Source organism: Erpetoichthys calabaricus, chromosome 14, assembly GCF_900747795.2.
Source record: "Erpetoichthys calabaricus chromosome 14, fErpCal1.3, whole genome shotgun sequence".
Lineage (NCBI taxonomy): Eukaryota > Metazoa > Chordata > Cladistia > Polypteriformes > Polypteridae > Erpetoichthys > Erpetoichthys calabaricus.
The window spans coordinates 109,489,556-109,516,895 of NC_041407.2; the positions used below are offsets into that span (position 1 = coordinate 109,489,556).

The 27,340-nt window shown below is 46.7% G+C and overlaps 1 protein-coding gene across 2 annotated transcripts in view; it reads left to right on the top strand.

The window, feature by feature from the left end:
* The first annotated feature begins 2,683 nt into the window (after positions 1-2,683).
* The window catches only part of mpp3a (MAGUK p55 scaffold protein 3a), a 58,116-nt gene continuing 33,459 nt past the window's right edge, over positions 2,684-27,340 (top strand). Inside the window, exon 1 of one of the 2 annotated variants that reach the window (XM_028819603.2) lies at positions 2,684-2,852. The gene's annotated coding sequence lies outside the window, so the exon portion shown is untranslated. Of the gene's footprint in view, positions 2,853-3,254; positions 3,346-27,340 lie in introns of those variants that run through there. The other variant, XM_051918911.1, reaches the window with a different exon arrangement.

Consider the following 27,340-nt stretch of genomic DNA (forward strand, 5'->3'; position numbering starts at 1 on the left):
GCCCTGCAGATCCCCCAAGGAACTCAACAGGGCTGTCCCGAACTCCAATTCCCATGAAGCAGTGCGGGAATCCGTGGAACCACATCAACCCGGTGCTGCCCTCTAGTGATCCTGAGGAAGGCAACATTCTGTGCACAGTCTACTCCTTCCAATATATAGGCCTCCTGGCCGGACAAGGTCCACAGCCATCCGTCACAGTGGACAAAACAAAAATGTGTCATGTCGAGTGGTCAACCAGCAAGGTATGAAAACCTGAACGTGGGCCGTGTTATCACGTGACGTGAGAGTCCTTTTCAAATCAGGAACCCATTGGGATCTCACAGATCTCATGTCATCTCTTCTTGGTTATGTATGGAGCCGATTCAAGGTCTTCATGTGGATGGTCCTTTTGGCATCCCAATAAGGATTCCCCGCTGCCATCTCCCTGAAGAACCACGTTGGCACCTTTTAGTTGTAAGAATCCACAGCCGGCTGTCTGAGAGCCCAAAGCCGCACGTCCTCCATCGTCTCCACTGTCCCCTCTTCTTTACAATGCAGTTTGGAGTGAAGAGCAACACACTGGAGTCCATGGACTGAAAATTTCATGGACGTTTATTAAGCGTTAAACCACAACAAGCAAATAAGTCCAGCATTTCAGAACGTTGTTGTACCTCAAAACCACAGGGAACCCATTGCTGCTATGGTGACAACTCACCAAGGCGCTCAACAGATTGTCATTGTGTGTGTCCGTGTTCTCCATGGGAACATCAAGGAGGAAGATGGTGGCAAAATCTCAGCCTGTGCTCTTTGCCATCTTCCATCCATTATCCAACCCGCTATATCCTAACAAGGGTCACGGGGGTCTGCTGGAGCTAATCCCAGCCAACACAGGGCACAAGACAGGGAACAAACCCTGGGCAGGGCACACACACCCACACACTAGGGACAATTTAGGATCGCCAATGCACCCAACCTGCATGTCTTTGGACTGTGGGAGGAAACTCTTTGCCATCTTATTTTGTAAAATTGCGTCCATCATTTTACAAGCACGCATGAGGACTGAAGTATGGACTACGTGAATCAAGTTCCAAGCTACTCCACAGGAACAATCTAATTGGTTCATAGAGTGGCACTCCTTGGTCCAGACCTGAAAGGGACACACTTTTCACGTAGCTGTGGACCACCTGAGGGGAGAAGCCAGCTGTAAAAGTAGTCCCATCAGAAGTGTTTGGGGGGGGGGGGCGCAGTGGGGGTCAAAAAAAAAAAAGGGGTCAATATAAGACAATACACAGAACAGAACATAAGTCATCCTCAATACAACAGAACAGTGTGATAGGAATATTACAAGTACGGAGCAGAAGAATTCAACAGGAGATGAGATCCCATAATAGGATTTGGATTTGTTCAGAGAGTCCTGGAGACCTCGGTTGGCGCTGGGCCAGCCAATCCGATGAAAGGACCCCTGGTGTGACACTAAGGCTGCTGGACCCCTTGACCACCTTCAGCAAAAGATCACCTCAGGCTATGCAGATCAGATAGCCTCACATCCCTGACATTTCTGTTACCCTCAAGGATGTGGGTCCTGAGAGGAGGGCAGTCTATCACCCCTGGGTCCGTATCCAAAAGAGACATAATCTTCAGTTGACCACCAACTGTGAGGGGGGGGGGGGTGCAGATACCTGGAGAAGCCAACTACAAAGCACCTCTTGGGGGCCACAGCACTTGGAGAGCACTTCGGGTTGTGTCCCCTGACTCTGATGCGTAGCTGCCAGTGAATCTCAGATTTGGACCCTGACCATGCGCTGGATCAAGGAGACGGGGGAAAGAAAGTTCAGCACACGAGTTGCCTCTGGAGGACCCGGACGGCATGTTTGAGCAGACAAAGGGGACATCTTAGCTATTAGCTGCACAAACAGGCTTGACGGACTGAGTGGTCGCCTCTCATTTGTTCTTTTACTTACCTTCTAAGGGACAAGCCTGCCTGTTGAAGACCTGAGTGGTGTGGTGGAAGCAGCTGCTAAAGAAGATGACGGTCCATTTTAGGTTCACGGACCACCAGTCTGTCATTAGAGGATAATCCCATTACTCCCTCTCTTGCAGCCTCCGTTGGGGGGGGGGGGGGGGGGGCGGCACTATAGATCTATAAAGTGGGTTGCTGAGGGTCACACAGAGAATCCATGTTGGAGACTGAACCCTTGAGTTCCTGCCTTACACACCACCACCCCCTGAATCATCAGGGTGCCACTCGTATGACTGCGCTCCATTGATTGGGCTCTGGAGTGTGTGAGCACACAATATTAATAAAGCAGACCATAATTACATCCCCCCCGAATCACATGCTGTACACTTGACCGCTAAAACAGCCCCATCCTAACTAAGCAGGCAGCAGCCTTCTCGTCATGAGCTGCAGGGGGACATTTTGGGGTGAAGCTCGTGTCCCGCTGGGCACTGCCCAGTGTCCCCTGGGAAATGCGAGCGAAACACAAAGAGAACAGTCGCAGCATCTCCATGTCGTTGTGAGAGTGGGAGGCTGGCTGGAGACCACCGCCACTCTCTTTGACGATCCCTTTTTTAGGGGGCTGGTCCATGAAATCTTGCGCCTCCTCTCTTCTTCCATATGACTCTCCTTCGCCTATAGTAAATGTGATTAAGCGGGGGGCCTGCGAGAGCGTCTGCTGGCTGAGTGGCACGGCGCGAGGGGGGTCGAGGGGGGCTCGTGCTGGCGATAGACGGCGAATTGCTTTGCATGTGGCACATCCCAGTCGCAGGCTCGCGCTCTCCGCTTCAACACGTTACCAAATTGTTCAGTCGGAGCCCGCCGAGGATTCTGGAGGATTGTGGAGGCTGGGCGTCGCAACAGCTGCGGACCGGAGGTAAGAAACGACGCCTTTCTGCGGCTACTGACGGCGGGGAGAGACAAAGGGGCTGTAGGTGCACCCGCATCAGCAGCAGGGCGAAAGCACACCGGGGATCGACGTGCGTGACATCCGCGCTCATTATTTGATATCGTTGCGGGCGGCTGTGCGCGCTGCCCCGGGCCGGGGGACCTCCCGCTGTAAGGCTGTCTCGTGAGGCGCCTTGCCTGCTGCCTGGTTCGGCGTGTCCACCATGCGGAGATGGAGGATATAAAGGCAGGGTGTGCGCCTGAGCTGAGGTGTAGGAGAATGACGTGTGTGGGGGTGCTCGTGAGTGTGCAAATGTACCCGGGCACGCGTGTGTGTGTGTGCGCGCCGACGGGGGTAGTGCGCATGCAATAGGACAGCGCTTGTGCACACGGAGGACGAGGAGTACGCGGTGCGTTTTAGCCAGCCGTGCGACACCCACATCCCGAAGACATGTGAATTATGAGGAGTCTAAATTAGCCAGGTAAGCGTGAATCGGGAAGGGATTCCTCCGAGATGGAATGGCGACCCGTCCAGGGTTGGATCCATGGCATCCTATCATTATCATGTAGAGTCGAGCCGTGTGCGGGTGCCCGAATCCGTGATGATTTTTTCTACTTATTTACGTGCACGAGTACTTTGCACCACACGAGCGAGTTAACGAAGAGCACGCGAGTGTGAGGATGTGTGTGTGTGTGTGTGCGTGTGTGCGCGTGCGCGCGATTCACCGCGGTATCGTTTCTGAGTGAATGAGGAGTGGATTCGGGAGTTTGTACGTGGATCTGTCATGACGCGAAAACGCGATTGCACAGGAAACTGAGTGTCCGTGTGTAGTTGTGCACCACATGAGAGCATGGTCCTCTCAAGAGTCCTTCAAAACCTAAAAAGACCCCCGCAGCGGTTGTTTATCCTCTGCGAATTTCACAAATGAAAGACCCCGCGCCGAGTACAGCGGGAAGGTCTTTAGAGTGACGGCGGTGGCACTGAAGGAGTTAAAAGTGATGGTCACAAGTTCACGTCTCACCTTTCCTCCTGTACCCCTGGCTAAATGTTCCATCCATCCATTATCCAGCCCGCTATATCCTTATTACAGGGTCACGGGGGTCTGCTGGAGCCAATCCCAGCCAGCACAGGGCGCAAGGCAGGAAACAAACCCCGGGCAGGGCGCCAGCCCACCGCAGTGGCTAAATGTTGTACTGTTTTTATTGGTTATGGTAGATGTGCTTATACACGCGGACCCGTGTGAGCTCCTGGCGCCTGTCTGCAGTGAAAGGCACTATATACACCTTTTAACAGAAGGGTGAAATGATGTGGCGCCACGTTTGTCACCCGTCGCATAGTGTCAGTCTTGTGCTGTTTCAGGTGTGGTGGAAGTAGCCTCGTTTTGGATTAACTGGCGTCCCGTCCAGCCCATTCCTGCCTAGGGGGTTGGCTGCGATCCCGAGACCATGAATTGAATTTAGCGCGTTTGAGAAGGCTCTGCATTGTAGACCCCCCTAATGCTAGTCAGCCCGTAATGAATCCAATAAGCCCCACGTCTCTCACTGGTCATGCACTCTTAGGTTCCTTAATGGCACTTTACTTTGTTGTGAACCCGTGCCCTTTGCCATCTTGGAGCTTGTATGAAGAACGGCAACCGAAAGCGCTTCACAGGTTGAGTCAAATTATCCTCTTTTTTTTAACAGCGGGGTCAGCTTTAACGGGGGGGGGGGGGGGGGGGGGTACGTTGAGACGATGATTTGTATATGGTAATGTAATGGCAATGTCATGAGCTATGTGTGGTTCCCCGCTTGACAAAGAACCATTTCATTCTGGGAAGCCTTCCTCGAACATGAAGTTGGGTCTTTGGGCTTTCAGAAGCTTCCTAAAACAGAAATATGTGCAGTAGGCGACCTATAAGACAATATGCCATGCAGACCAAGAAAATCTGAACTGAGCCTGTGCGAGTGCAAGCTGCCTGCAGGAAAATCGGGACCCCTTTGCTCTTTCACAAATCTATTCATGGTTATTATGCGTCTTCGGATTTGAATAAATCAATCAACAATAAATAAAGGTTTTTTTTCTGGAATCTTCATGCGGATGGTTCTTCTGCATGGGAACCCAAAATGGTTTCCCGTTTTGGCATCGCTCTGAAGGACCACCTGGGCACCTCCATTTTAAGAGCAGGAGTACCGCCTGCACGCTGCCACGCATGACTCACGTCGAGGACTTCCACATTTTGCCAAGTCATTTTCTCAGACTGGCATCGTAGACGCTGCTGGACTTCACATCGATCTGCAGACTCGGGACTTTTAGTTTAATTGCTGCTCGTGGTTCGCTTTCGTTTTTACATTGAATGAAATCTGCGAATCCTTACGCTTTGTCGAAACATGCCGAATAATTAAAAGTAGTCTGCTTATGAGGTACTTTGTTTATTTGCTTGTTTGTTTCCCCAAAGTTGTGCCCCCCTTATCTCTCTCTCTCTCTCTCTCTCTCTCTCTCTCTCTCTCTCTCTCTCTCTCTCTCTCTCTCTCTCTTTATATCTTAAACGAGCGCCACTTGTCTTCTTCCATTCCGCGCACAGTGCCAACCACCGCGGACTCATCGATGTTTTTATTTAACGAAGGAAGTTCGGAGCCCAAATCCTGCCAATCCACTCAAAGTCCTCCTGGAAGTGAAAGGCCTATCAGACTGTAAGATGAGGAGTTATCACTTTATTAGAAATTACATCTCAGAAATACACGGATCACTGGTCTCCTTGTCCCCGCTAGCGCTTGTCCCGCATTGTCATTCCACAAGCGAACCCACTCTGCGCCTCCCCGAATTCAAAATTCACCTGTTGGCCACATCTTCCTGTCTGTCTGCTCCTGCCGCCAGCCCACCTTATCATCTTTGCGTTTCAGAGGGGCTTAAGTGCGTATGCTTGTCTGCTTCTCTTTTCACGTACATACTCGCTTTTATTATTATTATTATTATTATTATTATTATTATTTATTATCCACCCATCCATCCATTATCCAACCCGCTGAATCCGAACACAGGGTCACGGGGGTCTGCCGGAGCCAATCCCAGCCAACACAGGGCACAAGGCAGGAACCAATCCCGGGCAGGGTGCCAACCCACCGCAGGACACACACAAACACCAAGCACACACTAGGGCCAATTTAGAATCGCCAATCCACCTAACCTGCATGTCTTTGGACTGTGGGAGGAAACCGGAGCGCCCGGTGGAAACCCACGCAGACACGGGGAGAACATGCAAACTCCACGCAGGGAGGACCCGAGAAGCGAACCCAGGTCCCCAGGTCTCCCAACTGCGAGGCAGCAGCGCTACCCACTGCGCCACCGTGCCACCTATTATTATTATTATTAGCCAGTCATTATCCAACCCGCTACTGTATATCCTAACACAGGGTCACGGGGGTCTGCTGGAGCCAATCCCAGCCAACAAGGCAGGAACAAGTCCAGCGCCAGCCCACCGCAGAGCACACACACACACACACACCAACACACCAAGCACACACTAGGGACAATTTAGAATCGCCAATGCACCAAACCAGCATGTCTTTGGACTGTGGGAGGAAACCAGAGCACCCGGTGGAGATCCATGCAGACACGGGGAGAACATGCAAACTCCACGCAGGGAGGACCCGGGAAGCGAACCCAGGCGCTACCACTGCGCCACCGTGCCGCCCATTATTATTATTATTATTATTATTTGTTAATTTATGTATTTATTTCTGCGGTGGGTTGGCACCCTGCCCGGGATTGGTTCCTGCCTTGTGCCCTGTGTTGGCTAGGCTTGGCTCCAGCAGACCCCCGTGACCCTGTGTTCGGATTCAGCGGGTTGGAAAATGGATGGATGGATGGATGGATGTATTTATTTTAACTTTATTCCAGTTATAGACTCCGTTCAGGTGTAAAGGATTATTTCTTCCATCTGGCCTTGGGATCCCACGGTAGGAGATGGCAGGTGTGAGTTGGGAGAGGGGGCATGTGGACCTCACTGCTCAGACTGTTGCCCCCACGACCACTTCTCGGATATGCGGTGGAAAATGAAATGAATAAATGAACGAATGAATGAGTTTTAGAGATTTCCTAATGTTCATTTTTATTTTCATGTGTTTAAACGATTTTGTACTGCACGTTGATGTCTTCTAGCTTTGTATCATTTGGATCTCCGAATGCATCAACAGTCGTGTAAATTAAAGCAGCTGAGCTGAACCCAAAGCAGATTATTGTTGTGTACATTATATTGTTAGTCTGGTGTCCTATAAATACACATAATCATTGATATGAATAACGCACTTGTATTTTGATTTCGTCTGACAGCAGCGGGGCTCCCGTTTTTTATTTTGTCAGGCTCCATGGACTCGCGTGTGTACTTTCATTGTCGGAGGCGGTTTTAAACCTTAGATTCATTGATTTCCTCCATCCTCACACTGTATCTTGTTTTTATATATTCGTAATACATTTTACAGAATTCATCGTTGGACTGCATAAAGCTCATAGAAAATAATAATAATAATAATAATACACGGACAAATTCAAATGACAGTCCACATTACGGCAATCTCTCAGCAGCTTGTCAGAGGCGGTGCTGAGCTTGCTGGCCGTTGTCTTGGCAACACGAACCCCACCGTCGCGCTCCCGCGTTGCCCCTCCCACTCCACATGTTCTGCCTCGCCTCCCTCAGGCGCCCCCGACAAGCGGGAGCGCGCTGGCCGGGCTTCTGTCCAATAGGCGCTCACCAGTTAACTGCTGCGTGGCTGACTTGGCCGCATAGTGTCGTCGACCTTGAACTGGCCAGGACACCCAGTTTGGGTTGGCGTTTGGGGGTCTGCTCTGTGCTTGAATTTGCTCCTTCGGACTCCATAGAGTTTACCTGCCTTGCAGTCCATTACGCTTAATATTATAGCGCGTCTGCGCATGCATTTGTGCGGCTCCCACGATGCTTTCCTTATAATGAACGTATGGCAGGCGGGGAAGTCGCCATGTCGCCAGCGTCCCCATTATTTTGAAATGTCAGTCGCAACAAACGACAGGAAGAAGCACCGAACCGAGCAAACTGCGAGAGCCCCGGGACCCCGCGGACACGCCGTTATTTAAGGAACGAAGCCTTTCGGGAATTTCGCTCCCTTTTATTCACCATCAGAGGGAGACCCCCAACTGGCCTTCATCTGAGTAACAAGAAGCTTCGCCCTACCGGAGGGTTGAAATGCTCACCAATTCCGACATTTATTTAAGTAATTGTTTGTTAATCCGCTGTAATTATATGCGCGCTCTTCCGATTGTTTATTCCACACTCGCTTTAATTACAGGATAATGGAGCTCTTCAGAATAATTACAGAAGAAGCAAAAAAGCTGTTATTATAATAATCACGCATACCCATCTCAATTCTGAGCCCCCTTATTCATTTTCAGGGTCACAGAGCTCATTCCAGCAGCAAGCAGAAGCGGACCCTGGACAGGAGGCTCGTCCATCAGCCAGCTAACCAAACTGTAGGTTTTCAGACTTTATGAATAAACAACATGAACACGGGGACGAGGTGGAAACCCACCCTGGGTGGCAGGCTAGTCCATCACTGACCACATGTATCAAAGCAGTTAACCGTGCGTCTTTGGGCCTCATGAGTAAGCCACATGAGTTTGGGGACACAGGAGACAGTCTGTCATCTTCTTGTGCTCCCTCTGGCCCTTCCAGGGTACGCACAGCTCATCCGTCTCTCCATATCACCTCATCCAATGTTGTCCTCCTCATCCCTGCCTTGCTTTTGTTATCCTTCATTCCCAAGTCCATCATGTTGTCCCTATAGCTGGACCCTTTTAACCGAGTCTCAAATGAAGTTCAGCTGCCATAATGAGGCCACCACATGCCAATTTGCAGTCCAGCATTATTAGGATTTCAGCTCAGATGTCCCTTCAACTTGGTGGACTCAACCTGAATTCTCAGGGCTGTTTTATCATATTAATTATCTGATGACCAGGACATTTCCTCTCTGGTCACTTGACCGGCTCTGGTCAATTGGGGTGTTGTGCTGTTGAACATTCAGCCACTTGTCAGCCACACTTGCCAGTTATGTGCCAGCATTTGGGTCCACTCAGAAATGTCATCCATCCACTTTTTTCTTTGTCAGCTTCTCCTCCTTTTTCCCAGTCCTTACAAGATTGGTCCTCAGATCTTGTGACCATCGCACTTTAGCTTGCTCCTCTTTACTATCATGAGGGGGTCTTCATAGTTACCTGCTTGTTCCTTATTGATGTAATGGATCTCAACATTGGGGACACGGATGAAGTACAAAATCCCCAGAACAGTTCTGTAGCATCTCCTGTCCAACGCTTGAACTTTCTGCTGCAGTTCTGTACTATCAAGGTCCAGGATCCACATGCATATAAAAAGACTGTAAGGATGAGGACACGCCACAGTCTCATGCTGGCATTGAGACTCGTCCATCTGTCACTCCAGATTGGCTTCAGTTTGGCCAGGGCTGCTGTTGTCTACACCTCTCTTGGTATGACTTCAGTTTTTGAGGGCTAAAGAACTCAGGTTCTTGGTTTGGCTTAACCATGAGCTGTGACCTTCATTGTGATTGGTTGTCCACTTTTGGTACATTTTAAAGGCGCTATATATTTTCAAAATTGGACTTACCTTGCATGGTCTGTAACACCAGGAGTCGTGCAGGGGGGCTTTGGCATCTCGTTAGGCTGCAGCCTGATGACTCGACACAATTCATTTTTTCCTTCTTCAATGATTTTTATATTTAAAAGGTCAAAATGCCACACTGGTAGACCTCAAAACAAATGTGAGTCACGCAGTAAATAAGGGACAAGTGCCACCCACAGCCAGTGTAACGTTGCCACCAGCAGTTCTCAGCCTTTTTTTTTTTTTTAATTGGCACTTACACTTAAAGGGCTGGTTGAGCCACTGCCTACTTAGGGGGATTTGGGCATGAGGCGACAATCTGCCCTGTAGGGGGCACCACTGTGCCACAGAGACACTTATTTGCACCAAGACAGGTTTACAATTCCATCCATCCATCCATTATCCAACCTGTTATATCCTAACTACAGGGTCACGGGGGTCTGCTGGAGCCAATCCCAGATAACACAGGATGCAAGGCAGGAAACAAACCCCAGGCAGGGTGCCAGCCCACAGCAGGGCGCACACACACACACACACACCAAGCACACACTAGGGACAACCTAGAATCACCAATGCACCTAACCTGCATGTCTTTGGACTGCGTGAGGAAACCCACGCAGACACAGGGAGAACATGCAAACTCCTCGCAGGGAGGACCCGGGAAGTGAACCCATGTCTCCTAACTGCGAGGCAGCAACGCTACCCACTGCACCACTGTGCCACCCCAATTCCATTTAGCAGAAATGAATTTCTTTACACTGTGTTATAAAGCCCCAGGAACACTGGGAGAACATGACAACTCCACTGAGACCACACCACAATCTGGAGTCGAATCAGTCATTGGGAGGGCAGCAGTGCACCTCATGTGTCCCTCCATTTTATAAACATGATTGTCCAGTTGTAACGTAGAGGACAGACATAAAACTGCCCTGTAGGAGTCACAGCTCTGCCACAAGACACACCGTGCCAGTTTAGAGTCCCCAATTAACATAAATGTAGGCCTTTGGAAATCGTAGTCTTTGGAGGGAACCTCACAGGAACACAAGGAGAACATGAAGACCCCAAACAATGGGACTAAACCCAAGTGTGAGAGCTATGAGGTGGCAATGCCACCTGGTGTGCCACCATGCCAACCTGCCCATTTATCCAAAATATAAATTACTAACTGACTGACTATCCATCCATCCATTTTCCAACCCGCTGAATCCGAACACAGGGTCACGGGGGTCTGCTGGAGCCAATCCCAGCCAACACAGGGCACAAGGCAGGAACCAATCCCAGGCAGGGTGCCAACCCACCGCAGGACACACACCCACACACCAAGCACACACTAGGGCCAATTTAGAATTGCCAATCCACCTAACCTGCATGTCTTTGGACTGTGGGAGGAAACCCACGCAGACACGGGGAGAACACTGACTGACTAACTAACTACTAAACTTCTTGCACCATTATATGTCAGGATGCCCGACAGCCCTGTGCCACACAGCCAGGGCACTGATGGCGATTGGTGCCCACAGTGATGACCCAGGTGGCACTGCACTTTGTCCCTTATATGGTCAATTGAGTGAGTGCCCATCAGCACCTGGACCTGGGGTGGGTTTGGGGGAGTGGATGGGGGGGATAACGGGCACCCAAAGCCCAAACACGAAACACTGGACTTTGTTATGATGGACACATTTCACCAGCTGCACATCAATGGCTGCCACTGCACTTCTGCCTTCAGAACAAAAGAAATACAAATTACAATTAATAGTAATTACAAAAAGCCCCCTGAAAAAAAGTGCTGACGTTCTGGGGGGGGGGATGGTCGCACTTTCTGTACAACCTCTGTTAACACCAAATAAGATAATGAAAGCGGGCAGGCGTCAGCTCAGGGTGGGCGCACGCCATGTGATTATCTCCCGTGTTGTGACACCAGTAGTTTGTGTGCCCCCCTCGCTCTTAATCCCTCCTTTGAAATGATGGCTGGTCAGAAGCCATCGCAAGTCCTGAGATTCAACGCGTGTCACTTTTGAAAATCTTTTGTGACTGTGTGGCAAAGTCATTGGCCGAGACCTCACCGTACCCACGGAATCTGGCACCGTGAAGACTGCTGGGATGTGTCACGGTCTCTGTGTTTTTACGGGGTGGGGGGCTACGTGTGGACCGGCTTGATTAGCTCCTGTCCCCATTGGACTGGGACCGATTTATAAGAATGTGCAGAGGAGAGATGCTGGGTATATTGGGAGAAGGGTGCTAAGGATAGGGCTGCCAGGGAAGAGGAGAAGAGGAAGGCCTGAGAGAAGGTTTATGGATGTGGTGAGAGAGGACATGCAGGTGATGGGGTGACAGAGGAAGATGACGAGAACAGGAAGATATGGACAAAGATGATCTGCTGTGACGACCCCTAATGGGAGCAGCCGAAAGAAGAAGAAGAAATATACTTTGTTATTAACTCTGCTGTTGCTTTTGCTCTCCTCATGAGATGTCCACCTTAGTTCTCCTAAGCTAAAGTAGACGCTGAGTGCATTTCTGCACAGTTACCTTTGCACACCGAAACTGCTGATCAGAGCGGCTGTTTATTTCACGCCATCAATGGACGACTCTATCCAGTGACCTGAGATGAAGACTGGACTCCTTCTGTGTCTCTTCTTGGGTCCTGCTGGTTTGACTTGGTGCTGTTCATGGAGTGCAGAATGAGGCCCATTACCTGCATTGTGAGGGGGCGTCAGTTATGGTACTACGGCCATGTGGCGCGATTACCCGAGGGTGATCCGGCTCAATGTTGAGGACCCGAGCATCTGGAATAGGCCAAGGGGTCGCCCACATAACACCTGGCTGTGGCAGATAGAGGGCCAATTCTGGAGGGTGGGACTGGACCACGTGTCTGCCTTCGTGTGGTGGGTCCAGAAACCTACTCCCCAACCTGTCCTGACTTGGCCTGACCTGTGAATACATTATTGTGTATGGCGTATGGACGCTCTTGTTTACGATATGCAGCTCCCATTTTGGACGATGCCACGTGTTATGTCATCGGCGCAATCCCTCAGATATCGGTGTGACGATTCATGCATGTCACGCGTGACTTGGGTGAGAAACTCAAACAAACGTCGTTCAGATCTCTCTCTGTGAACCTTTTTTGCTTTACCCTCTGACTTTGATAGGCTTTGGCGTAATACGTTTCGTCTTCTCGATGTCGACTTGTTTCAGCTTCTGGTCCTCTTCCAGGGTTCAGACAGAACAATGCTTTGTTTATTCATTACTTTTCAGTTTTGTTTCCAATGTATGGATTTATCTTAGGGTGGCACAGTGGGTAGCGCTGCTGCCTCGCAGTTTGGGGACCTGGGTTCGCTTCCTGGGTCCTCCCTGCGTGGAGTTTGCATGTTCTCCCCGTTTCTGCGTGGGTTTCCTCCGGGGGCTCCGGTTTCCTCCCACAGTCCAAAGACATGCAGGTTAGGTGGATTGGCAATTCTAAATTGGCCCTAGTGTGGGTGTGTGTGTCCTGTGGTGGGTTGGCACCCTGCCCGGGATTGGTTCCTGCCTTGTGCCCTGTGTTGGCTGGGATTGGCTCCAGCAGACCCCTATGACCCTGTGTTCGGATTCAGCGGGTTGGAAAATGGATGGATGGATGGATTCATCTTATTTGTCTTCTGCCCTGTCCACTTTATATTTCACCCAAAGGGCCGGGGCCACCTGCTGATGCACTCCTGTCGTGTTTCTTGTTGTCTTTGTTCATTTTTGTGCCGGTTATGTTTCTGTTTTATTTCTGTTTTGTTGCTAATGCCTGGGTTGATGTTCCTTGTGAGTTGTGGGGGCTTCTTCTAGAGACAGGACAACCTGCCATTCACTGCCCTATAAATATGGAGGTTCTCCCACAGGTCCTGGCGGGGTGGCCGAGTCACTCTCTCCAGCTGTGCCTTCTGCCTTTTTGAACCTGTGCTCTGTTTTAGATTTCCTGTTTTTTTAGATTCTGGATTGTTTGCCTTGGTCCTCCTTGTCTTCTCAGACAATTCCCTTTTGTGCTCCACGGAGCTTCTCATTCTGCAGAGCAAGTTTGTCCTAAACAGATGATATCGAGCCGAGGTTTCCCCCTCTAGTGGTCATTATTGAAACTGTTTGGGAATTCCGCGCTTTGGAAGTCCTAGTTCACGACAACGCCAGTGAGGGGTCCGGGAGAGAACTGTATTAATGAGCCCCTTCTCTGCCTCGGCATTACCACATATTACTGACAGGAGATTACCGGCGTGTAGCGGGTCGGTGTCTTTTTTACGTTTCAAGGTGCTAAAGCTTATCCGCTTGAGTTGTTCTCTCAGCACACTGACAGATAAACTTTTTGAACGCGACCAGAAGACGCATGTAGGAAAGCCGAAAGGGGTTTGGAGAGCAGAAGGAAACCGAAGCCAAAACGAGAGAACAACCAGAAGGTCAACACCAAAGGTAGCGAGCGAGACGTTTCCAACGAGGCTTTTTTCAGGAATTTTGGAAGGCGCAGATCGGGTAAGGAACTGACTTCCCAGCCATCATGTCGATTAAGCACAGGTCATGACCCTGGAGGCCACACCCCTAAAAACCATAGGGAAGTGGACCTAATGATGGGATTACAAAATGGCGGCAACGGAGGACCTAAAATGGCCTCCAACACAAAACACAACCTCTGAAACGTTACGAAATCCAAGGAAGTGATGACAAGTGCAGAATCTGTGACCTCAGTAACCCTCAGCACAACAACAACAGCAGCGTACTAAATAATCGGCGTCAAACCCGGTCGTGATACAAGTTTTGCAAACCACATTGAACAAGAGGCTTGGGGCAGCCACCCATACACTTGAATGGAGCTTTGGTAACACAGAAGTGTACGAGGTGAGTCCCAAACAGAAACTGAACAACAGTGGGAGGTGACTGGCTTTTTAAAGTGACATTCTTGGAGCCGGAAGTGACGTCATCGGGCCGGGACTGGAAGTGACGTCATCAGAATCGGGCAGAATTTCCCGTGTCTGGTCTGCAGAGATAGAAGAGAGAGGTTTACTGCACCCTGCCACCCCCTGGCCTGGCACGGAATTACCTTCTCTCGGTCCTTCTAGCTGCCTGCCATGCGCACAGTGTGTGACAATGTCCCTATGACAAGTGGAGTAAATGAGATGGGCCTCCCTTACCGCACTCATTTCTCCAGAATTCACCTCCAAGCTCTGGCGGCTGCAGCCCTTAAGGACATCTGGAATATCCGTTTGGACAATTTGGCTCACTCACTCTTTTCTCGGTGGCGCGCGACTGTGTCATTTCTCGAGAATTTCAGGCTCCCATCTTTAAAATGGACCACTCGGTCAGCCTTGGTGGAATAAATGAAATGTGGTCGAGGTGGGTTTGGGGGGCGGAGGGGCAAATTTTTGTCCTTGTGGTGGGAATGTGGACGCTAATGCAGAGAGCTGATTATAATGGGGTGACCGCCCACCTCGGTTCAGTAGCCCCACGGAGTCGTCACCACCGCTCCTGCTGATATTGTTACTGAAGTCATTGTGAATTTTTGCACTGAATGTCGTGGGTCCTCCACAAGCCCAGGGGCTCAGGACAAGTCAAATCGGGGCGCCCCCCCCCCCCCCCACCAAGCTTTATAAGAGGAGAAGCAGCAGTTTACATTTCAGCTTTTTCAACTCCTGATTTTGATTTTGTGACTCTCCTTCTGGCGGCACGGTGGCGCAGTGGGTAGCGCTGCTACCACACAGTAAGGAGACCTGAGGTTCGCTTCCCGGGTCCTCCCTGCATGGAGTTTGCATGTTCTCCCCGTGTCTGAGTGGATTTCCTCCCAAAGACGTACAGGTTAGGTGCATTGGTGATCCTAAATTGTGTGTGGGCTGGCGCCCTGCCTGTGGTTTTGTTTCCTGCCTTGTGCCTTGTGTTGGCTGGGATTGGCACCAGCAGACCCCTGTGACCCTGTAGTTAGGATACAGCGGGTTGGATAATGGATGGATGGACTCTCGATACCCCGGTTTTAGCCGCTGCTTTGAGTAGCGTTCAGTTTTTGGTTGGTGCGGATTTTTCCTGTTAGGCCAGCGGTTCAGCGGAAGTAACAAAAAAGGGGACGCGAATGTTGCCATATGTGGCGTAATTTTGCTATTCGTCGGGAAATTTTAAACTTGTAACGGTGTATCGGCAGCAAAAAATATAGGAATAAATTTTATTAGGGTTTCAAAAAATGTTAGGGGGGCGCAATTAAAACTTATGAAAACTCGGGTCGCAAATACTTCAAGGTTGAGAAATGCTGCTTTAGGCTAAACTTGTTTTTCCCTTTTAATTCTGCTTTGGCTTCACTTCTTTTTAGTAAATACTTTCAATTATTAAAGAAACTTTGCTTTGTTGTCCTGAGACCAGAGGTTTACGGTTTCCTCCCTCTTTCTGCACATTTTGAGTTATTGTTGTTTCTTTTTTTTGTTTTTGGGCCTATGGAGGAAGAAAGCCTGCCCTTTGAGTTTGGGGCTTGGCTGCTGAGGGTGAGCCCAATGTAGAGAGGTCAGACTTGTAGAGGAGGCTCGTCTCGCCTTTATTGAGGTCTGCTCTCATCTTTTGTGCTTTGCTTTAACAGTAATGGCTTTAAGGTTTCACAGTAGAAAGGAAAATGTTATGTTATACAATGACTTTAACGTCAGTCTGTCTCAGATTTTAAGTTACAGAGGTCTTGATTTCTCAAAGGCTATGTTATAATGTGTCTTTTAATCCATCACATGATATCTACTTACCTGCCATTATGTCTGTTATAGTGGGCTTTCATAATAGGTGCTGATGATAAATGGCTTACAAAACTGTGCGTCTAAGCATTTTTCACACAAGCTGTTATTGATTCACTCTGATGAGCATAAATGTGAAGAGGGCTGTGGGCCTAAATGCAAAGTGAAGTCTTTACTTGTAATTAGGGGCTGCCATGTTTAGGAGTTACCGACATGACAATGTGTGTGTGGGGGGGGGGGGGGGGTGTGGGAGGGAGTTTTGGGGGGGAAGCCTCCAAACAGACCATACAGGGTGGCCAACCAGTCAGCCGACCACCAACAGCAGGCTTCAGCCTTACTAGGCCCAAAAGTGGAGCTGCTGGGTGATGAAAGTTACATGTTCCAAAGTGCATCACAAGAGGGAGAACCCATGGAAAACCCTGGCAGCAGGAATCCTTTATTAAAAAAGAAGAAGAAGAAGAAATAATAAAAAGGTGCTAAAACGATCAGAAATCAGTTGGCAAAGGGCAGGCTTAAGATGAACAAATCCCAATAAACACAGAATCCAAAGACAGAAGCAAATGGATGACAGAGACCAGCAAAAGCAACAAAACAAAAGCAACACTTACTGTTTTGTCATGTTAGGGTCCCATTCTCCACCTTTACAGTCTTTATTAGACCTGAACACAACGTCCCCTTACTTCACTGTCAGGGCTCCCTGTTCTTGTGCTTCAGTGTGTCCTCCTTCTTCTCTGTCTGAGACTCCAGAGAATTAAATACCAGAGCAGCAGAACAGGCAGAAGACAAAGTTACATATCATACGCTGATTAACTTTGGATTTCAAAAATGTGAGCGGGACAATAACACCAACACGGCCGACCTGGCGAGACGCTTGTGACCAGCAGGCCCGCCGTCTGATGTTCTGGTCCAGCGGCTTCATCCAGCATGGCCTCTACATGGAGTGAATCAGGATACCTCGCCGTTCTCTCAGCCCTTAATTTAACTCCAGTCTTGTCATCCTTGAAACATCTCTGGGTCAGGCAGACTCGCCACCCATTGCAGTCCAGTTGTGGTCTCGTCATGTCCTGGCAATCGTATCCTTTCTGCCATTTGAAAATTAGATAGTTAGACAATAACAGTGATGCCTGTTTAAAAATGTATGGTACACTCACCCCAAGAATTTAACATAGATAGATAGATAGATAGAAAGTGAAAGGCACTATATAATAGATAGATCTATCTATCATATAGTGCCTTTCACTCTATCATATAGTGCCTTTCACTCTATCTATCTAATAGTGCCTTTCACTCTATCTATCTATCTATCTATCATATAGTGCCTTTCACTCTATTATATAGTGCCTTTCACTCTCTATCTATCTATCTATCTATCTATCTATCTATCTATCTATCTATTATTTAGTGCCTTTCTCTATCTATCTATCTATCTATCTATCTATCTATCTATCTATCTATCTATCTATCTATCTATCTATCTATTATTTAGTGCCTTTCACTCTCTATCTATCTATTATATAGTGCCTTTCACTCTCTATCTATCTATCTATTATATAGTGCCTTTCACTCTCTATCTATCTGTCTCTATCTATCTACCTATTATATAGTGCCTTTCACTCTCTATCTATCTGTCTATCTATCTATTATATAGTGCCTTTCACTCTCTATCTATCTATCTATTATATAGTGCCTTTCACTCTCTATCTATTATATAGTGCCTTTCACTCTCTATCTATTATATAGTGCCTTTCACTCTCTATCTATCTATGCATCTATCTATCTATGATATAGTGCTTTTCACTCTATCTATAATATAGTGCCTTTCACTCTCTATCTATCTATTTTATAGTACCTTTCACTCTTATCTATCTATCTATCTATCTATCTATCTATCTATCTATCTATCTATCTATCTATCTATCTATCTATCTATCTATCTATCTATCTATTATTTAGTGCCTTTCACTCTCTATCTATCTATCTATCTATCATATAGTGCCTTTCACTCTCTATCTATCTATCTATCTATCTATCTATCTATCTATCTATTATATAGTGCCTTTCACTCTTATCTATTATATAGTGCCTTTCACTCTCTATCTATCTATCTATCTATCTATTATATAGTGCCTTTCACTCTCTATCTATTATATAGTGCCTTTCACTCTCTATCTATCTATGCATCTATCTATCTATGATATAGTGCCTTTCACTCTATCTATTATATAGTGCCTTTCACTCTCTATCTATCTATTATATAGTACCTTTCACTCTTATCTATCTATCTATCTATCTATCTATCTATCTATCTATCTGTTCCACAGTGCTTTTCAAATCTATCTCTCCATGTATCTGGTATATGGCGCCATAGATAGACAGACAGATAGAACTTTAATTGCCATAAGGGCCTAATCTGAATCTAAATAAAAAATGAAAACATACATTTTATAAACAAACAAAGACTTGTTTGTTTCACTCCCGATAGGTGAAAAAACAAATCTGACCTGGCTGAAGATAGAAGGAGCAGTCCTGTATTTGGCCCTGTTCAGATCTGTGTGAGGAGTACTTGAAGTGGCCATCTTCTAATTTCAGCAGAGGCAGCCGGCACCTTTCTGTCAATCCCCACGGGGGACACCCGCTCTTTGTTCACCTGCCAGTGTTTTGCGACGGTCGAACACATACCCTTAGTGTATACCGGCGAGTACCAACTCACCTTTTGGAGAACCTGCACGGTGAGCACCCCCCCCCCCCCCCCCCCCAAACACACACCCACACTCTGATTGAAAGTCACTGCAGTGCCATAAAGAGTCCAATGTGCTTCCAAGAAACTGAAATTTTTTTTTCAGTGGGTGCACTTTCTTTTTCACACGACTGTTTTAAAACCATCGCTTAAAAGGCATTTGAAGTGACATTTTTATCAGTATATTAATTACAATGCACTTCCAACTGTGTTCTCTTTATATTTGCTACACATTTCTGGCTGATCTCAGCGCTGTCTTCTACATTTTGATTTGTCTTTTATTTCTTTTCTTCTTTTTTGACACTTAGAGCAGCAAACTGTGATAAGGTAGCAAAACAAGAACAGAATACCGAAAATAATCAAAAGTAACGCGTATAAAGCCGTATTACCGCATGCAAGGAAAAACGCAGCTGCAACCAGTCCGCCAAATTAGTTATTAAAATTAATTAAAACCCACTAATTTTTTTCAAATATCTAAATAATTAAAAACTGGAAAAGAAGCGGATTTGATTATTTAGCAGGAAGACAAAAGGGGGGCACTTAAATATTTAATTGCCAGTCCTAAGATCCACTGCTATAAAGAGACCACTGAGGTACCGTAAACACCGCGACGCGGGGTCAGTGCCTGTCGTACGCAGCGCCACCGGCGGGCAGGCAGCTCTTTAGACAGAGGAGGGCAGGGCAGGGCAGCGCGTCCCTCGTAATAAACCATCCACAGATTTACTCCCGATGTCAACCTCAGCCCCCTTGTTATCTGCGCTCGCTGTTAATTAGGTGAGCCGCGCGAGTCCCGTGGGAGACCCCCTGTGCCGCGCAGATATTTAATTCAAACGCCCACCGACTGCAGGCTCATTAACTCAGTCCGTTGTTCTCTTCTCCATTTTCTTTTTCTCACTTGTAACCCGCGCCCGTCCCGTTTTCCCTGACAGCCCCCCGCAGGTATTAAAGCACGTCGGTCTGATCCGATCATCACAACCATCGCGGCAGTGGGCTCGGGTTACTGGGCTCTGTGGCGGCTTCTCGAACCCAAAAACTGCATATGCCTCAGAGGTTGGGGTGGAATAAAAGACGGGCTGACTTAACTGGGGGCTACAAAGGGCGCTCCGTGGTCTGGAAATGAAATACAATACCACAACTCCTCTCGAGTCCCCCTGTCATGTGCTTTCTGCGGGTCCACAAAGACGCAATGCAACTCCTTCTGGCCTTCTCTGTTCTTCTCCATCAACATCCTTGGGGCAAACATGGCATCTGTGGTGCTCTTTCCTGGCATGAAACCATCCTGCTGTTCACTAATCATCACCTCACTTCTTAACTGAGCTTCCACTACTCCAGTGTTTCTCAAACTGTGGGGGGCACGAAGTAACAAAAAGGGGGGGGTGCGAAGATGTAAAAAAAAGAAAACAAGAATCGAAAATATGAAAAATCCATCTATTGGAACCAAAACAAATGAACTTAAACTACATTCTGATACTAGAAAAATAAATCTAGAGTTAGATAAATGTCGATAAAAGTTAAGTAGGTATAATAAAATATGCAACTATGATATATCATTAGGGCGGCCCGGTGGCGCAGTGGGTAGCACTGCTGCCTCGCAGTTGGGAGACCTGGAACCTGGGTTCGCTTCCCAGGTCCTCCCTGCGTGGAGTCCTGCGGTGGGTTGGCACCCTGCCCGGGATTGGTTCCTGCCTTGTGCCCTGTGTTGGCTGGGATTGGCTCCAGCAGACCTCCGTGACCCTGTATTAGGATATAGCGGGTTGGATAATGGATGGATGGATGGATGGATATATCATTAATTAAAAAAGAACAAATTGGTATTAGTGGGCTCCTTTCAAAAAAACATGGGGGGGGGGAGTTTAAAACTGTTATGAAAACTCGGGTCTCAAATACTTAAAGGTTGAGAAACGCTGCGTTACTCGTTCCCATAACTTCCTGCTGTGGCTCATCAGTATTATCAACTGTAGTTACAACAGTCGGGGCCTAAAGGTCTGAGAAGGTGTCCACCACGTCTGCTGCTTTGGTGTTTTTAGATCTTGGTGTCAGATGTTTCTATGGTCCACTGAAGTAGAATGACAAGCAGATCAGACGTTTCAAAGGCTTTGATTGACGATGACATGAAGTTTCTGTGGCACAGAGTCCATATCTGCAGTGTTGGCCCTTCATTCTTTGTCAAGACCTCTGCAATTCACCCTGGCAAGGCTGGCAATCAACATCTGGGCCCAATCCTGACTGATGGCTGCCACCCATTCTTGCAGAATTAGAATTGGTGGGTTTTTGTTTGTCCACCCGCCTTCTCAATGGTATTATGGTCTGGGGAGTTCCCTGGCCATGGACCCCAAATGTCAATGTTTTGTTCCCTGAGTCACTCAGTTCTCACATTTGACTTCGTCATATTGGTCACCAAACTGTTCTTGGATGGTTGACAGAAGTTTCTCTTGGTTGATGTTTTGGTCTCATTCTTTATTCAGGGCTGTGTTCTTATCCTGGTCTCAGGATGCTTTACTGTTGGCCTGACACAGGACTGATGGGAGCGCCGCTCACTTTTTCTTTTTTTCCAGCTGCCCTAAACAATCGGAAAGGGGATTCATCCGAGATGATGACTTGACCCCAGCAGTCCTCAGCAGTCCAATCCCAGAATATCAGTCTGTCTCTTTTTTTTTTCTTGGCTTCCTTGCTGCCCTTCTTGATGCCCACCAGGCCATCCTCCAAATGTCTTCACCTCACTCACACTTGCCTGCTTGCTGCCATCTCTGAGCAAGCTCTGCCCTGGTATTGCCCATACCATACCCCGCCAATACCCCCCCCCGACCCGGATCCCAAGCCATGAATAAAGAATGGGAGCAAAACATCTTAGATCAACTACTCCCAACCATCCAAGAACAGTTTGGAGACCAACATGACGGAGCACCGGGCCAGAAGGCAAAAGTGACAACTAAGTGGCTCTGGGAACAAAACATTGACATTTTGGGGTCCATGACCAGGAAACCCCCCCAGACCTTCATCCCATTGAGAACTTGTGGTCAAGAGGTGGGTGGACAAACAAAAACCCATCAATTCTGATTATACAAGAATGGGCTGCCATCAGTTAGGATTGGGCCCAGAAGTTGATTGCCAGCCTGCCAGGGTGAATTGCAGGGTTCTTGACAAAGAAAGAAGGGCCAACACTGCAGATATGGACTCTGTGCCACAGAAACTTCATGTCATCATCAATCAAAGCCTCTGAAACTTCTGAATTGCTTGTCATTCTACTTCAGTGGACCAGACAAACATCTGACACCAAGATCTAAAGACACTGAAGCAGCAGACGTGGTGACCACCAACACTCGGGTCCTTCTCTGACCTTCTGGCTGCCGCTCTGCACATCCCAGTTATTCTTAATGATCGGTACCAGTGCACTTCTTCTCCTTCAGATTCCATTAAACAATCAGGTTAACAACTCCACTGCCATCTCTCCTAAACACCTCCATGCTCCCACAGGTATGTCATCTGGACCAACGGCCTTCCCATTCTTCATCCTCTTCATCGCTCTCCTTTCTTCCTCCTAACTAATCCGTTGCGCTTCCTGCTTCACTATCTCCACATCACACACTCAAACATTCAAGGGAATGACAAAGCGAGCGGTTAACGTTGTGCTGAAATTTACCAATGGATGTGTCATAGGGGGTGCTGATTTACTGTGGGGGGGTCTTAATCTGGCCTTGCTGGAACTCAGCCTGTGTGACTTGTAAGCATTAAGAGTCCTTTGAAAATCAGGAATGCTTTGAGATTTCATAGATCTGAGATCATCTCTTCATGGAGGCTGTAAGAGATCTAAATAATTGAATGGTTCTTTCTGGAGCCTTCATTAGAACATTAGAACATTCTGGATGAGAGCAGCCCATTCTGCCCAACAGAGCTCGCCAGTCCTGCCCACTTCATTCTACTAAAGTAACATCAAGTCGAGTTTTGAAAATCCCTAAAGTCTTACTGTCTACCAGGGCCGTCTTAGCACATGGGCACACTGGGCAGTTGCCTGGGGATCCCCATGCCAATCTTTGTATGGTGTGACTTGCTGAGTGGTTGTGTAGGTAGGGGGCCTCAGTGCACTGCTTTCCACGGGGTGGCCTATAATGCTATTAACATGGCCCTGCTGTCCACCACACTACATGGTCATTTATTCCACGTGTCTGTAGTTCTCTGCATGAAGAAAAGCTTCCAAATGTTTGTATGAAATTTACCCTTAATGAGTTTCCAACGGTGTCTCCGTGTTCATATGGACCAAAAATGGTTGCCCTATGGCATTGCTCTGGCACCTTCATTTTGAAGCTTGATGAGATTTGTATTTGCCATCTGATTTTTTCGGAGCCCAATCTTCAGCTTCATCAACCGTCGTTTCACGTGTTGTATCAGAGGGGCTGTGACGCCCAATTACATCTCACGACTGGGCTGTCAGCTCAAAAGTTTCGGTCGGCCATCTTGTAGTGCCAGCGGTCACATGAGCCGACTTTCTGATGTCGCCATCCACTTTTCTGAATTTCATTGTGCGGTGACTGCAGTACATTGTACGTTGTGTCCTGCTCGTTTTTCACCTCGTCGACTTCCAGAAGCTAATCACCGTATAGCAACACGCACTAGGTGGCCAACGACAAGAATATCTTAGGACTGCAAGAACCCAAAATAAAACACACACAAAGGTAAATTCCATGAAGTGTGGACCTCTCGTTTTGTCTGTAAAACGGGCCGATTGTATTGCCTGCGCCTTCTCAAACATCTGTGTGTCCGACGTTTTCAGTTCTTTCAGACCCCAAATACAGAAAGAGTCAGCAATTCAGCTCAGTTCTTGGTTGACATTTTGTGAAGCCTTTCTGTTCTTCATAGACTTTGTTCTGAGGCGGCCAAAGAGCTTTATGGTGGAAACCAAAAACCCCAATGGACGTCTAGCACTGTGTCGTTAAAAATATCGTAACTGAATACATCCACGGTGTGGTTTGGTAATCTGGCTGGTCAGGATCACAAACTCCTCCAAAGGCCTGTCCATGCGGCTGACCTTCCACAGCTTCACACCATCAGATGGCCAACGAGAGCAGAATCCGGCGTCTCTGATGGCAGCCATCCAGCTCCTCGCCTCCCCTGTCTTCACTTCTGCCTTCTTTGAGGCCTCACCGCTCACTCCACTCACTTCATGCCGTAAGGAACCACCCGCCCTGCACTGTGCGCTGTACCCACCTGCTGGTTTACTTGGTACTGAACTGAATGTTACTTGCTGTATATTTATTTACTAGCTGTGTGTGGTCTTTGGGACAAAAAGCAACCCGAAGACCCCCTAGCAGCTCACTTTTGCAGAGGCGTCAGCTAAGTGGGCCGGGACAGGTCATATCTTGTCGGACATGTAGTCGAGTGCAGCCGTGGTTGAAGCAGACTGGCGCAGGCACCCTCAGCCCCAAAGATGGCACTCGGAGTCTCAGGACAGGCAGCAGAATTGAGCGTTTATTGTGTGGCGCACATACACACTCACTACAGATGGGAAATGAGTGAGCAGCCATTGACGTCTCTTACATTTATTAAAGTTCTTATCATACAAGCTGTTATCCATCCTCATCTGCCTCCTATCATTTCACTGCTCTAGTCCTGCCTCTCATTAATTTCTCAGCTGGGAGGGTGTCAGGCCCCTCCCTGTCCGTCATTTCTATTCTGACAAGGCCTCTCCTTACTCCCCATTAGCTCAGCACTCGCTCTTATTATTTACACCCAAAGGGTTCACATTCCCTGTCTAAGCGAGGGGTCCATCCTCTTCCAGCTCTCCTGCACATCTTAATGAACTATTGGTGGTTTCTACCTCATACAGAAAAATAAAAATATATGTAGGCCTACTGTAAGTCTTTTTAATCCTAACTCTTACATCTTAATGCTTAGTAAAATATAGTATTTACTCTTGCCATGTGCTCATAATACTTTTCTAATACGTAGAGATTACCAATTTCAAGAATACGTTTCTCTTATCAGCAGCCCTCACTGGACTTCTTCACAGCTCTATGGAGGGAATGGAAAAGGACCTGATTAGCACACGCGCCCCCTTTTGTCACAGAGTGGTATTACAGGTACCTCAGAGGAGCCAGGAGGATGGTCCACTGACGTGCATCTGTGACTATATATACTGTATGTAGCTAGAGAGCTACAAAGAGAGAAAAGGAGTCACATATCTTAAAATAGTTTTTAGTTTTCAGGGGCATCTGTTGGTCAAGAGAGATTCACTGATCTTGACTTTGCTGATGATGCTGTAATCTAGGCCTAAGTAGGCCTAAATCTTTTTAATCCTAACACTTACATCTTTTATTGTCTGTTTTTACCTACATTTTTATTACTCTTTAATTTAATATTTTTTTTTGTATCAGTATGCTGCTGCTGGAGTATGGGAATTTCCCCTTGGGATTAATAAAGTATCTATCTATCTATCTATCTATCTATCTATCTATCTATCTATCTATCTATCTATCTATCTATCTATCTATCTATCTATCTATCTATCTATCTATCTAATATAGTGCCTTTCATATCTACCAATCTATCTATCTATCTACCTATCTAATATAGTGCCTTTCATATCTACCTATCTATCTATCTACCTATCTAATATAGTGCCTTTCATATCTATCTATCTATCTATCTATCTATCTATCTATCTATCTATGTATCTATCTATCTATCTATCTATCTATCTATCTATCTATCTATCTATCTATCTATCTATCTATCTATCTATCTATCATATAGTGCCTTTCATATCTATCTATCTATCTATCTATCTATCTATCTATCTATCTATCTAAAATAGTGCCTTTCATATCTACCTATCTATCTATCTACCTATCTAATATAGTGCCTTTCATATCTATCTATCTATCTATCTATCTATCTATCTATCTATCTATCTATCTATCTATCTATCTATCATTCATATAGTGCCTTTCATATCTATCTATCTATCTATCTATCTATCTATCTATCTATCTATCTATCTATCTATCTAATATAGTGCCTTTCACATCTATCTATCTATCTATCTATCTATCTATCTATCTATCTATCTATCTATCTATCTATCTATCTATCTATCTATCATATAGTGCCTTTCATATCTATCTATCTATCTATCTATCTAATATAGTGCCTTTCATATCTACCTATCTATCTATCTACCTATCTAATATAGTGCCTTTCATATCTATCTATCTATCTATCTATCTATCTATCTATCTATCTATCTATCTATCTATCTATCTATCTATCTATCATTCATATAGTGCCTTTCATATCTATCTATCTATCTATCTATCTATCTATCTATCTATCTATCTATCTATCTATCTATCTATCTATCTAATATAGTGCCTTTCATATCTATCTATCTATCTATCTATCTATCTATCTATCTATCTATCTATCTATCTATCTATCTATCTAATATAGTGCCTTTCATATCTATCTATCTATCTATCTATCTATCTATCTATCTATCTATCTATCTATCTATCTATCTATCTATCTATCATATAGTGCCTTTCATATCTATCTATCTATCTATCTATCTATCTATCTATCTATCTATCTATCTATCTATCTATCTATCTATCTATCTAATGCTTAGTAAAATATAGAGTCAACTTTTCTCATGTGTTTATAAAACTTTTCTAATAAGTAGACATTACCAATTTTAAGAATACATTTTTCTATAAAAGCTGAGTTTGTCTGCTGGGGCTGAATGAAAAGGGGGTGCATGTAAGCACCGAAAAAATGTAAAAGTGCAGACATGCTCCATCTCACCAAGTGCAATTCACGCTTGTATAATCTTCTACATGTTCCAGAGAATTCACACCAACTCCCGTGGCTGTGGTTGAGTGTGAGCAGAGCGGACTGCGCCACACACACACAGGGACACACACACACACCTTTCATAGTGAGAACTGCAGAGCATGCAAGCTCCAAGCAAATGTAAAAGTGCATGTATGCGCCATCTAGTGGCTGTGGTTGAGCAGAGCGGACTGTGCCATACACACACAGGTGTTTTGTCTATATATGTCTAATTGATTTTCTTCTACTTTTATTTATTGAATGTATTTATTTTTTCACATATGTAATTTTTTTAAATGTATTTATTTACTTATCTTATGCTATTCTTATTTACTGAAATATTTTATATATCGCTGCATCTGTGTGCACAAGAATTTCACTGTGCTCTCGCAGCGTCTGTGACAATCATCCATCCATCCATCCATTTTCTAACCCGCTATATCCTAACTACAGGGTCACGGGGGTCTGCTGGAGCCAATCCCAGCCAACACAGGGCACAAGGCAGGAACCAATCCCGGGCAGGGTGCCAACCCACCGCAGGACACACACAAACACACCAAGCACACACACTAGGGCCAATGTAGAATCACCAATG